This window comes from Hirundo rustica, chromosome 1, assembly GCF_015227805.2.
Source record: "Hirundo rustica isolate bHirRus1 chromosome 1, bHirRus1.pri.v3, whole genome shotgun sequence".
NCBI lineage: Eukaryota > Metazoa > Chordata > Aves > Passeriformes > Hirundinidae > Hirundo > Hirundo rustica.
Genome location: NC_053450.1, coordinates 46875124 through 46889562, shown reverse-complemented (window position 1 = coordinate 46889562; position 14439 = coordinate 46875124). Strand labels below are relative to the sequence as shown.

The window sequence follows — 14439 nt, the reverse complement described above, 5'->3', positions numbered from 1 at the left end:
GCATATATCAGAAAGAGTCAAGTACAATCTCTGAAGGACTCTAAACAATCTATCTCCATCCCACAGCTGTGGCTAGCAAGCAAACTCTTCTCATCTACAGAGATGCGATAAAAGTTTCCCCAGCCCTGCAGTCAGTCCGGTATTTCACAAAATATGATTTTATGAGCTAATTTATGAGCTGAACTTGTGTTTTGCAGCCACGATGTTACCAGTACCTCAGCTGTGATAATACTGTATGATTTTCTTTGTTACACTGAGGCAGTCAGACCAGCATCCTCACAGCTGAAGGAAACCGGTCAGACAAAGAAAGCAGCGGGAACAGCTCATGAAAAACTGAGGTTTTGGGGAACACGTGGTCAAATGCAAACTAAACTAAATAAAAAGATTTTTCTCTAAGGCAGCACAGATCAGTAAGTTCCATTAATAAAGCAAGAAAAATAATGAAAAAAAATAGTATCCAAAAAAAACCAAAACAAAACACCCACACACAAAAAACCACAAAAAACCAAACCAAAACAAACAAACACAAAAAACAAACCAAAAAACACCCATCTATTGTATCTATTGTGACCCCCTCAAAATTTGCAGGGAAACCTCTGCAGCAGCCCAACCTGACCCTATTTATGTCCATCATTAGCTGCTGATGTATCTCCAAAAAATGTACTTAAGAACAAGCTCTAAAACTGAAAATGAGTGTACTCTTCCATCCCTCAAGAGGAAACTCACTTTGATCATCACTACCTACTAATCAGCCTTATTAAATGTTTTAGATATATCTGCTATCTTCAACCATTATAAATGCCCCTTCTCAGTTCAAAAAAGCAGTTTAAGAACTCTACCATTTCTTAAGTTTCAGGATGGAACTTTTCAATAACTGAATCCCAAGTGGTTACCTGCTGAGAAGTAAACAAGATCTCCACTTTTAAGTGTAAACCAAAATTAAAGAGTTGATTTTTTCTACTGTTCTGTCCTCAGTGTCTACTGCCACCAGCTGCAGTACCAGAATCTCTCTGCTCCTGAGATGTGACTGCACAGTGAAATGCACTCAGCTTCACACTGCTGACTGAGAGGTACACCAAACATTTTTAGCTCCTAAAATGGAAAAAATAAACATGGATACTGCCTAACAAATTGTTTCCAGGTATGCAATTTTGTACCATGAAAACACGACAGCATATGCCTTGTGAAAACAAACATTTACAACTTCCCTGCTATTTTGGGATCTGAAAATTCTGTGAGAGCTGAGATTTGCTTTCAACAAAGGCTGACCACTGTGTCTTTACTGCACTCAAGAAAGAAAACAAATATAAAAACAGGTAGCATTGTGGTTAGCATTTTTCTAAACCTTGCTCATCCTTTTAAGGATTCTCCGTCACAACAGAAACAAGAAGATCACAACAGGCCATGGCACAAAGACTTGCCAATAATAGTCAACTAGACTGACATATTTGTCAGGAAAAAATAAAACCATATTTAGGGGGAAATAAGGTAAAAAGAAAAAGAAAACTACTCCACAAAACACACTGAATTAGTGAGTCACCTACAAAATAGCATCTTTTTCCTTGGCATTAAGTTAGCTCCTTCCTCCAATTCGCAAAGGTATTTATTCCTTACGTTATAAAGCCTAGAGCCGGTAGCATCAAACAAGGTCTCGACTAGCATTTAATGCCTTTTCACGAACAGGTTCTGAAAACTTCAGTGCTACTTCAGCTCTCAGGCCACTGTTAAACTCAGCTGACTATGAAAGGTAGCATGAAATGCAGCTAATGTTAACCTCCCTTAAACATTAACTACACTGTTTTCTTTCAGAGCAGGAAAATTCTGAGACAGAATCTATACAAAGGAACAATTTAAATTTTGCTAAGCAAAACCCTTTCTCTAGCACGAGCATGGCATGTAACTAAAAAAGGAACAAGGATGATATGCAAATAAAAGAGTAGCATGTATGCACAATTATTAATTCAAACATCAAAATTATTGATACCCTAAGATTATAATTGCACACAGGATGTCACCTTCATTATAGCATACACCACATCCTAGCAAAAGGTAAGATGGATTCTGTGTAATGAAGCCAGGATACCAGTGAAGGAGAGGCCTCAGGAAAACAGAATAATACATTATCAATCCAGTATAAATAAGTGATGACACGGCTGAACAGAACTTCTAGGTACATGTTGTCATGAAAGCAACAATATTCATTGTTCCTTGTTTATTCCATAAACTACATGTTTATGACCACAGGTCACCTATTTTGTTAGCTGTAGTAACATTTCTCTGTTGACTCATCTGTTCCTCAAAACAGCAAATGATCGATTTCCTACTACGCATTTTCTCAGGACAATTCTGAGAAACAAAAAGAGGAACCCCAAGTAATAAAAATTTTAAAAATGGACTAAATCACTAGGACTGTGGCACCACACTTCTTGAGAGCAATTAAAAAAAAAAAAAACCCAAACAAACAAAAAAAACCCCAAAACAAAAACAAACAAAACCAAATAAAATAAAACAAAATAAGAAAACCGTAAGAGAAAAGAGAATTCCAACATGTCAGTTCTCTCTCCCATTATAAAATCTGTGGGTTGGACAGACACCAGTATTTAAAATTTTACTAAAAAAAAAAAAAAAAAAAAAAAAAAAAGTATCTCTAAACTGAAGCTGTATCCATGTGAAAGGTTAAGATGTTTCAGCTTTGGTACAGCCAGTGTCCAAGGCAAACCCTGGTTTCCGTTCAGAGCACATCTCAGGGTCTCATGCTTAGGTTGGCTTAGGTTGCTGTCAACATTAAGACCAACAATTCCTTTTTAAAGAAAGAACTAAAAAAAAACCAAAACAAAAAAAAAAAAAACCCCAAAAAAACCCCACAAAAAAACAAAAAAAACCCACAACAACAACAACAAAACCCACCAAAAACAAAACAAAAACAAGCAAAAAAGCAACATATCAAGTAGAACCATCAAGGATAACCAATGAGGAAAACCTGTGGGAATTTTGATAGAGAGGTTCTAAATTTAGAATTAAGCTCCTGACTGCTCTACAGCAACACCTGCTGATCAGTGAGGATTTCACCCCGTTTGCTTAGTCTGTTTGTGAGACTCATGGTTGATCATAAAGGAGGGAGATCACTTTCTAAAGTTGCTACAAAATACATACAGATTTTCTAGCTTGCAAAATCCCATTCATATTCTACTGAGTAACCAGGATTCCCTTTCTCTGAAAAGTTAATCTGTAGATTTTGCACCCTAATGAAGAGCACAAGTAATTTCTGGTTGATGCCTGGAAAAAACTTGTTCAGAAAAGAAAGAGATAAAATTAGAAACGTGGAAAATTATGCTTTCACTGAAAGGGAAGCCTTTTGGAGATCTCTGGCTAAGATTTATGGTTTCTGACCTATTACGAACCATAATAAAATAAAAGCAAAAGATAATTGAAAAAAGTCTGTTTTCTTCTAGTCTAGGTAGATCAATAAATTTTGAAAAAGAAAAAAAAATAACTGCCCCAAATGCCTGAGCCTCTCTTCAGCTTGGTAAACAAAGCAGGAGAAGCTACATAACCCAAAATAAACTATAAAAATAGATTGCTATTGATTTATCCCTTCATAAAATATATTCCTTGAGAGATGTGAAAATAAACCTAATGTAGCAACTAAGACTGTCAGGATAGGAAGTTTAGAATACATATTTTTGCCTTGCACTTTACATTTTGTACAATTCAATACTTGATCTATAAACTTCCATTAGCATATGATTAGTAATTCAATTTAAAGCCATCTTTGCACAAAAGCCTTTTTCTTAGGATGGTAACTTTGCCAAGTGCATCTTCAATCTACATGTTTGAATAATTTCTGCAGACAAGTAATAGAGACACTAGCTGTATTAGCATAATCAATACACAATTTACTGAGTTACTGAGACAGAACAGAAATAAAACGTGTGTGCCATTATTTCAGTATCTACAAATGACTGTAATTTCTGGAAGTATCTCTCTGCTTCTCCTCATGGCCACATAAAAACCAGGAGGACGTTCATACTGCCACCATCTACAGGTAGATATTAAGTATGGGCAGACAGATTAATCATATAGCAGAAGGCAAATTTAAGAGCCAGTTGCAGGGGACGTTGAGTATCCTCTAGCTCTATTAAAGTCAATGGATTCTGGAGATGTTTCTCACTTTGCAATAACATGCTGTGGAAAAATGTCTCCGCAAAGGTTCAGCCAGGATACAAAATTGAAATTTAAGAAATTACAGAGAAGTATTAAATACAGGAACACATGCCAATGAATCACCTGCTAGGGCTACACCTTCCTCAGCTTTCTTCTCTCCCTAGGCACCACAGGTGTCTAAGACTCACCTTCAAACCCTCTGGCTGACACATGCCAGCACAGGATTTCACACCTGGCTGTGGCACATAAGGGCAGCAATTCAGTGGGCGTCTTCTGGAATTCAGCAAACATTTCAGAATGCTTCGTAATGGCCTTTAAGACAACTGGCATTCATAAAAGTTCAGAAGTACTAAGAAAGTATTGTTTTCGGACCAGCTTCACCTAGCATCAACTCATGTCTATCGGCTACTAGACAGATTACCAATTTGTCTGTCAAATGCATATCCTCCCAATGATTTTAGTGTTAGAAGAATTGGAAAAAGAAATGCATTGGCATATTAACATTTCTAATATCTACATTCTAGAACTCCACTGAAAATCAGTTCTGTGTGTAGCCACAACTTTACAAAAGTCCAATTAATCATATGCATGAATATTTATATGGCTGATTTCTTTTCCTTTGTGCTGTGACATACCCCTTTTCCTATTTCTATTTTCTCCCCTCCCCCCCCTCCCCCCCCCAGCATTGTAACAATATTCTCTTGACACTGGAAATGATTTTCCTTAAAAGATTTGTGTTATATAAAACATTCTTTCCTCTTGCATTTACTTTTTCCAGAAGACAAAGTCCCTCATAGCACTCATATGCTTCATTCCCCTCTTCAGTCTGTCCTAACACTGAGCTTGTTTTTTCCCCCCTAATGCTCTTCTTGTAAAATGACTGAATTAGGAGTTCCCAATTAAACTGCAGTGGTTGGAAAATATTATTCTTATGCTAAAATAAAGTATTTTCCTAGGCAGCACATAAACATAAAAGTAATAAATATACTTAAGTGGAAAGAAATTATGCTTAAGAAATCCTTTGGATATTCTTCCAACCCTTGATCTCAGGAATGACAGTATCCAAATGTGACAGCCTAAAGACGTCCAGTTTTACATAACACTGTGTGCAGAAAAGCCAGAAGATGCTCTTTCCAGCAACAGAGGGATAATTCTAAACCCCAAAGCTGGGTAGGGGGAGGGAAGATATCTTTTTCCGTAATAGATTAATTAATCCTGTCCAAAATTCTAACTTTGTCTCCATAACCTTGCATCCTTTTAAAAGGTTAAACCTTTTATATGAGTATATAAATACACTCATACTGCTATTGTTAAGTAAACTGATAAGGTTATATTTTTAAAAGTACTTTTTCCCAAAGAATCTTAGAGCTTTTTGTAAATTTCAATCATCCCTAAGACTCTCTACCACGCAACATAACAGATTATAATAGAGCTCAGAGTCAAATTGAGGACCACAGTGAGAGTTAGCAAAGCTAGAGGGAGTCAGTTCTTAGTACTAGGGTCAGGACTTTCAGCTGTCTTGCCTATCTTAGACCGAGTACTCCCCCTCCGTTCCTGACAATGCTGCTGTGGGCAGCCAGTCCATTTTGGGGAAGAGAGAAGCTAGGAGGCAAAGATAAATTTTAACCCTAATGACCAAGTCCAGTACTTAACATGAACACAGAGTAATTCCTCTCAGTATCCTGAAGCTATGTCACCTCAGCTTTCTTACTCACCATGACAAATACAAATTCCTGGTGCTTCTACAGGCTGTATTTTCAACTGTGCTTAGAAAACAGGAAATTCATTAAACGCTGTCTACAAAAGTCTAGACTCAGCAAGAGAGAGCAATTGGAATTAAACCGATGCATGGATCCCAGAACCTCAAAGTAACCAATATTACATAACTCTGAAGACAGGTGATATAAAGAAGGGCTATGAAGACTTACAGTAAAAGTTTCTGTAGATGATCCTTGCCTCTGGAAGTTAAATAATTTATTTATGTACCTAAAATGAGACACTTAAATTGAGGACTTTGGGCTCTCTGATGCTGTTCCGATACCAAACCAAAATAGAGCTGCATGTTTTAGCTCTACTACCTAAAGACATACATTATCCAAGTCAATAAAAACCAAACCAAACACCTACCTCCTTTCAATTGAGATTATCCCTGATGTATCAGAGATCTCCTTCTATTGTATACTAGGGTTTTATAAGTAAATTTTTGATCCCTCAGACTCTGCTCTATTCTAGATGACATTCTATCATGTAGAACAGGAATCAGATCTATATCCATAGAAGAGCTTAGAAGCCAAAAAACTAGTGAGGGGATGCTGCATCTAAATTGTCAGCACTTCTGCTCAGAGGCCACTGAGGTCAGGCAGTACCTGTGGTTTTACCTTTGAGGCTTTCTCAGTGCTGAAATCAAACTGAAGCCCCACCACAGCTGGATAGTGGGCGATTATGTATTCTCCTGCTTGCCCTGGGTTTAGATGCAGTCTCATGGGATGATTCTCGAGAGTTCATATACCCTGCCCTGGTTGCTATAAAGCACTGGCAGAAAATACGTGGGTTGAAATACATCTTCCTTTCCTCCTCTTGCCAACATCCACTGGTTTGATCACTCAGCCAGGTTGTGGGTGCTACCAGCTGAACTTTCTCCTCCATCAGAAGGATTTGTACTCATGTTGTGAGCTTCCTAACAAAGAACACTTAGCCTCAGACTTGAAGCGCACTCATTCATTGCTGTTGAAGCTACCATACTTCATCTACAATATCCACTGAACTAGAAACAAGAAGAATTAGCAAGATATTTTATCCTTGTGGTTGGGGCACCATCACAGGAAGTGGGATTAGTGGACTGCCAATTCTAGTTGCACCTAAATAATTCACCAGAAGTGGCAGAAAGTGGCAGATCAAGACCCAGCTCTCCCATTTTTCTTCATGGTACTCAAGCTATCAGAACCCTGAGTCTTGTGCTCTTTCTCACCCTCTTATCCAACAAATAATTAGACTTTTGAAAAGGGGAACAACATTGACAAAAATAACAGGGCAACTCACGCTCGTAACACAATATGCTGCTGTGTAATGACTGATATTCTCCCTGCGAGATACAGATAAAACACCTTTAGACAAAGCACAAAACAGAACTCCTGCCTCTCACATCCCAGCAGAGCAAAGATTTTTCCCTCTTCAGTAAAGAAGAGAGGAAGAGCAGCAGCACACCACCTTGATTCTTTCTAGCCAGGAGGAAAGGAATTTTATCTTTATCTCCAAAACCCGCATCAGGTAAGTGACTGCTATGAGATGCCCTGTTGCACTAAGATGCCCACATCTAGAACAGGGGGGAGCTAAGATACGTTATTATTTCCCAGTTTTTCCTACTGTCTCCTTAAAATAATTTCTACTCAACAACATTCATAAACCCCTGAGCACCTGTGAACTATATAAAGAATCCAAGAGTTTGGTGCAAGGTGACTATTCCACTCAGCAACCACAAACTAAGCAGCATCTAAGCACTAAACATCTTGCAGCATGCAAGCTTTTTTTTTTTTTTTTTTTTTGCCTTTTTTTTTGTTTTGTTTTGTTTTTATTTTTGTTTTTATTTTTTACCGAGCCTTAAAAATTTCGAACCTTTCTTCATTGATTTACATTTGCATCTGACAAGCAAGTGTCCTACTCAAGAGATTCGCCAGAAATTGCAAACCAAATCTCTTCCTGTGCCCTAGCTCTTTATAAGTCACATAACACAATCCCTTCCCAGTCAGTGGTTGCATGCAGAGGCCAATACAAACCCATTTCCTCCTCCCATCTTCAGAGTGAAAATGTTACATCAGGCATGGATCTTGACATCCTGTTGTCCTGGAACCAGTGAATCAGAAAGTTCCTTCCTCGCAATTGTATTCTTTGGAGGTGGAAAATAATTAACTTCCCCACCCCCTCCTCCTTCCTACTGCCACTGTCAAAAGTTAGAAAGTCACTTGACTCTGTCTGGAAAAAAAAAACCAAAAAACCAAAAAAACAACAAAAAAACCTCCAGCCATCGTTATTCAGTGCCAGAGAAAGTTTTTGTTGATCAAAGCATAGCCTGGTCTTCCCAAGGACACTGTCTCACTACATCGCATCATCCAGTCCAGAAAAAGAGCATGTATTTTATTTTTGTTTTTAAAGCTTCTTTCAAAATGTGAATGAATCAATAATGGAAGTTGAACTTGATATGTTACCAAAAGAGTGAACAACAGAAAAATGAAACTAGAAAATCAATTATCAAGGAATTCATTGTTTGAAATATATTTTTCCAGCAAAACACAACATAAAATAGTAAGGGTACAACAGGTCTCAGAGACTGTACACAAAAGCCATCTATTTTACAGCCAACCAGGAAATTTAGACATAGAAGTTCTCTAGCTTTTCTGCATTTATGCGGAGCACTGAGCATCTCTGTGAGAAATTGGAGAGTGGTTTTGCATTTGTGTTAGGTAAGGACAAAATTCATGCTCCAGGTTATTGCCTTTGCATGAGAGAATAAGCGCTCCAAAAATCAGGTTTGGGGCAGAAGGAAAACACTGAGAATCCTTGCTATCAACATCTCATCCATTTTTCCTCAGGACAAAAAGGTGTTCTGCTTCAGCCAGCTGTCTAATTAAGGACCAGCTCTGCCAAATTTGTAAGAGGGCTAGCTAGTTACTGATATTGCATTTTTCAAGAACTACAGTAAGCCCATATCACATTAAATAAAGAAGGGGGAGGAATGTCAATATACTGAGATAGATAGATAGATAGATAGATAGATAGATAGATAGATAGATAGATAGATAGATAGATAGATAACTTTAAGAAGTCTTGAAGGACTAGAATTCCTACTCTTCCAAAGAAAAATTGCACCTAATTTCACCTACACTTAAAAGTGAAAGTATCAGACTAATCACTCACTGAAAAAACACCCCTCTGCCTTACTATCATGACACACACAAAAAGAAGAAAAGAAAAAAAAAAAAAAACAACCCACAACAAAACCCAACACACCCCCAAAAAACCCCAAACAACAAAAAACCACCACCAACAACAAAAGCACACCGAAAGGAGGGGGATCACAATGCAAACAAGCCAAATTTCTAAAACTTCATTGGGCTTTGGGCTTTAATTGCGCAGAATTGGTAAGTAACAACCCTACAATGCTTTCGAGTACACATTCTATGGATTCAACTGTACAAAGAACAGTTGAGGTATGGCATGAACAGCATCACCCAGCTAAAGGAAAACCTAAAACCCAAACATGCACACCCCAGAAGGACATGTATAACCTAGACTAAATCCTAAAAAGGAGAGTGGAAAGAAAATCTTCAATATATTTTTTCTTAATAATTACGCAGTATAGAGGGGAAAAAATGTTTCGGAAACTGAAGAAACATGAAATGGGGGGAAAAAAACCATGACCAGTGTTAACTAATAATCTAAATATGGAAGACAGCTGTCCTGGTTCAAAAACTCGTTGGAAGAGAGCAATTTTGTGCAGTCTTACCAGTGTGTGCACAGAAAAAAAAAATAGATTTTTTTTGAAAATAGGAGGGCTGAATGAAAATGTTAATTATAACATGTTATAATAAGGATACCCCCAAGATCAGCCCTATCTTTTTTGCTGCAGCATAGTCCCTAGGCATAGGGCTAACTACTCCTTGATCATTATCCTGGCTGAAACTAAAGCTACTGAAGTTTAGGAGAGTCATATATAACAGAATTTCTTTCATCTCTAATAATTGCTAAACTAGCATAATTACTCATACTTGAGGTGAAATAGAACCCAAGTTGTCTAATTTTAAAAGAAAAACAAATCTCACTACCTCTTTTGGTCTTTGCACATCCATCTTTCGTAAGAGTCCTATGCCAAATGTTACATTACGATTTAAAAGTACTTAAAACCCTCTCTTGTGCTGTCCAACTTTTATAAAGACAGCAACTGGAAAACTTTAATGCTTTGAAGTAACACTCTGCAAAATGTATTTGAAAACAGACATGCACATTTTCACAGCACCAAATAAAACAGGCCTAATTCTTTGTAGATCTGTGTGCTGTCCCTTCAGGGAAATATTCATATATATGTGTATATATATGCCACAGTTCTGATTTAAGTGAAATAACGTATTTTCCCAACCCCCAGCTGGGACTGATTCTGAGCTCAGGTAGCCCTGCAGAAACCAAAGGAAACTGTAAAATGTGGCTAGGAAAAGATTCTAGGAGGTTGTCTTAGGATATAGGAACTTTACTATATTTTAATCAATCAAAAAAAACCACAAAAAAACCCCAAAACAAAACAAAACAAAAAAAACCCAAACAAACAAAAAACCCAAACAACAACAACAACAAAAAACCAAACACAAAACCCAAAAACCTCCAAATATCTTATTTTAATTCTTTTACACAGAAAAAAAATACTGAATATATATGGTCTGCATAAAATGTTGATAGTTTCTCTGGATCTTTTTCTCATGCACGGTTATTCAAAAGGAAGTTTGTTGTTTTTTTTTCTTTTTCAAAAGGCACAAGTTTGAAAATACTGAATCATGTTTCAGAACAAAGAATTGAGAGCTATTAAACCAGCTGTAAATTAGACAGAATGAATTATAGAGCAACATAAAGCCTTTCAAGAGATCTTAGATCATGGTGGATAATGTTATCCTACACATGTTAGATAAGTGACTCCATACTGACAGCTTCCCTTGTTACACAAGTTAACAGCAAATCAGGAAAACAAAACCAAACCAATCAAAACAACTCAGCAGCCTTACTAAAGCTCTTAATATTAGCTTTGTCACAAGATTTCACCTTTGGGGAAGCTAGCAGTACAACCAGTAGCTGTTTAGATGTTCACTTCTAACGGTGTCTAACCCCAAGCAGCAGACAACAATGGTCAATATAACTCATGCTGGCCCCAGCAATGACCGGGCAGCATGATTGTAATCATGAAGCTAATCAAGACCATCAATATCACTATGCATTGCCAAAGTCAATGAACATTACTAAAAGTTAGGGATGTTTTTGTTGTTACAGATTTTTTTTTTAATACATAAAGGCATGTTTTGGCAAGTCCAAAAGAGAAGGCTATAAATAGCCCGCATTATAAAAAGATGCTAATCTTAAATCCTCTTTGTAATTTTTTTCTTTTTCACGTAATCTTTTATGTTCGGTATCTTAACTTTTGCCCTTTTTTGGATGGCCAAATAGAAGCCAGCAATTTACTCATGCATCAAACAGATGTTTTTGTTTTTCAGGCCAAATGGAATCTCATGAATTTTTTGTTCCCTCCCTACAAAACGATGATGCCAAAATAACAGAGTTCCTGAAAACAGCCCGTTCAGAAAAAGTTCTTTGGACCAATAATACTGAAACTTTAAGTCAAGTTCACAGAAATGATGCCAATCCTAATTGCTGGTTTTGTTTATGCTGGATTGATTACAGTCTAATCAGCAGACAATCTCATGATTTTTGAGTCTGTCCCATGCAATTTGGAAGCCAGGGAGTGCTGGGGCTGCAAACAAACATTCAGACAGTTGACAGATACAGAGAAATGTAAAGGCTACTGTTGTACCCTGGATCTGAATGTCAAATTCTCTCTGAACTAATGCTGCTGGTTAGTAGCATTTTTCTTTTAATCCATTACTATTCTACCTTCCTTGGTGCTACACCACATAACCTGCACTTCTGCATGGGAAACATCCTTTCACTTGGAATGTATGCTGAGGTAACAGATCCCATTAAAACACAGATATACTCAGTCCACTGATACTCTGCATGAATTGAGCTGCAGTTGTAAATTCATTCAGGATGGAAAGATTACAACTTCAGAAGACATCCTGGCCTTGGTAATATATTTCAAGATATAAGCCTTCTTCAAGCAAAGCATGGGTATGTAAAATACAACTGAGGAATGCATCCCGCTCATCTTTCTAGGAACTAACATTTAGTAGTTTTATTTCTGCATGTAGAGCACAAAATTGCAATGAGTAAAAATTTACTTTGAAGTAAAACCACAGGTTGTTTGGGTTTTTTTCCCACAAAAAAGAAATCAGAGATCAGCAATTCTGTTAAAGATGAGGAGCTGTACTAGTTTCCTTGTGATAGCTTATCTAACAACTACCATTTCAGTGATTTTTCATGGGTGACTTTGAACATAGTAATGAATATTACCTGGCTTTAGCTTAGAGAAACCTGTGTTTAACACTTAGTAGAACTACATTTGCATTCAGTTTTGTATAAAGAATACCTAGTTTTCCTTGCAAGTGACTGTATTTTTGTAACTTTTTCCTAAACAAACTTTCTCATCAAAAGCCGGTAGTAAGAGCAAAGAAAAAAACCTCAAGCCCTCCTAAAAGTAAAACCCCATAAACCAGAAAGGAAGGAGGGGGGGGTAGGCAGTCAGTAACCCAAGTGTGATATCTCCAAAGCATGCCAAGTCACAAAAAAAAAAAGGTTTACAACTCATAATGGCCAAGTTAAACAAGACGCAAGGAGCTGCCCTGCCCCCCTCCCTTGCTTTCTCATCACAGGGGTCTCTACCATAGTTTTACTTAGGGAATGGCTCTGCCCCTGGATGTCAGGAGTTTAAGGAGTCATAACAGTTGCCCTTCTTTGATACCGTTCATTTGCACAGTGCCTCTTTTGGGGCTTGTACACGAGTATCATATCCCAGACTTCTCTTTCCACACCTGCTTTTCTCCAGCTATCCTCCCTCTCTTCCTCACCAAACGCATTAGGTGATTTTGATCAGGTCAATGATACTTAATAGATTTTTTTTTTTTCCCCAGAAACTAGCCAAGGAAATGGGATAAATTAATCAGCAGAATGAAATATAGGTCAGGACTGATGAGTTTGATGTAACTGATCCTTCCCCTGCATTAAAATACCCGACAGTTGAACTTTAATTCCTCATTCCTAAAGTAAAATAAGATATTCAAATTACAGTTTTTTCAGAAAGTTGTCATTTACTCTCCTTATGAGACTTTTTTTTTTCCCCCCACAAACCTGCAGTGTATTTGTAAGAGACAGTGTTTGTCATGGATTTTTTTTTTTTCCCCTCAGAAAGAAGATGATTTTTTTTTTTTTTTTTTTAATTATAAGGGGCTTATCTAATGCTAGCCAAGCCTATTTTCTTTCCTAGGTCCAAGCCTGAGATGCAATCTTCACCAAGTGCTGGGGGACAGTCAGACTAAAGTTGGCAAGAAACCAAAACAGGGAAAAGGGAGGAAAAAAAAAAAAAAAAAGAAAAAAGAAAAAAAAAAAGAAAAAAAAAAAGGGTTAGAGAGAAATAAATATAAAAGACATAAAAAGGAATGTAAACAGAAACCAGGGTAATTGAAAAGAACTGTATTTTCAAGAAATATAAGAAATTTAGTTATTAGCTAGTTCTTAACACCCACCATTTCAGATGAACATTAGTTTCATGCATTCAAAATGAAAAACTCAATTGTCATTTTGTTTTAATGTATTTACCTGCCTTGTATCAGTATTCCCCTAAGATATAAGTTTCAAATTAAGTTATCAAAAGTGACAGACATATCAAAAATATCTCTTATATCTTCCCCCAGAAAGGGTTGCTAAGTACATGACAAATTGGAAATGTAATGTGTAACTCCATATTTTATTTAGCTGTAAAACAGCGCTCATGAGTTTAAATAACTCATTTACATACATTCAAAGAATACTTTTTCAAATAAGCTGTTTAAAATACTGTTTATTTTTATCTGTAGAACTACATTTTGTACTGACTAAATCAGCAACACTTAAGAAATCAGGAATTTAAATAAGTGCTGCACAGGAGGTACAGTTGAAATTCTCCTTGCAACATTACTTACAGCTTTTGTTTGTTCACTAAAAATGAAGATGCAATAATTGATGGGCAAACTCTTATCCATGAATTTAAGTGCTAGTCTATGCAAGCATCTTTCAGCTCCTCGGATGAATCACATTATTAGTCCTTTCAGAAATCTGACAATCGGACTGCTTTCAGAATACTATTAATCCGCTCAGAAACTGACATGATTCAAGAAAAATAAAACACGGAAAATGAAAGATATATTTGAACAAAGGCCACCAAGAATGATAACCTACTCCCCAAAGGTAATTACTGCAGCAATAATTACAGATGGTGATTGATTTACTGCCTGGTTTTAGTTGAAAAATAGTAAATAAGGCTCTGCAAAGAAATCTCTATCATCTCCATCCTGAGCATTAAGTGGTTTTCTCAAGTCAGTAGTTTATTGTCAGCAAATCCAAGCTACTCCACCTGAAACATACAATGTT

At 36.9% G+C, this 14439-nt stretch overlaps 1 protein-coding gene across 12 annotated transcripts in view; it reads right to left on the bottom strand.

The window, feature by feature from the left end:
* Nucleotides 1–14439, bottom strand: part of ZNF521 (zinc finger protein 521) — a 231910-nt gene that overhangs the window by 213817 nt on the left and 3654 nt on the right. The gene's annotated exons all lie outside the window — the stretch shown is intronic.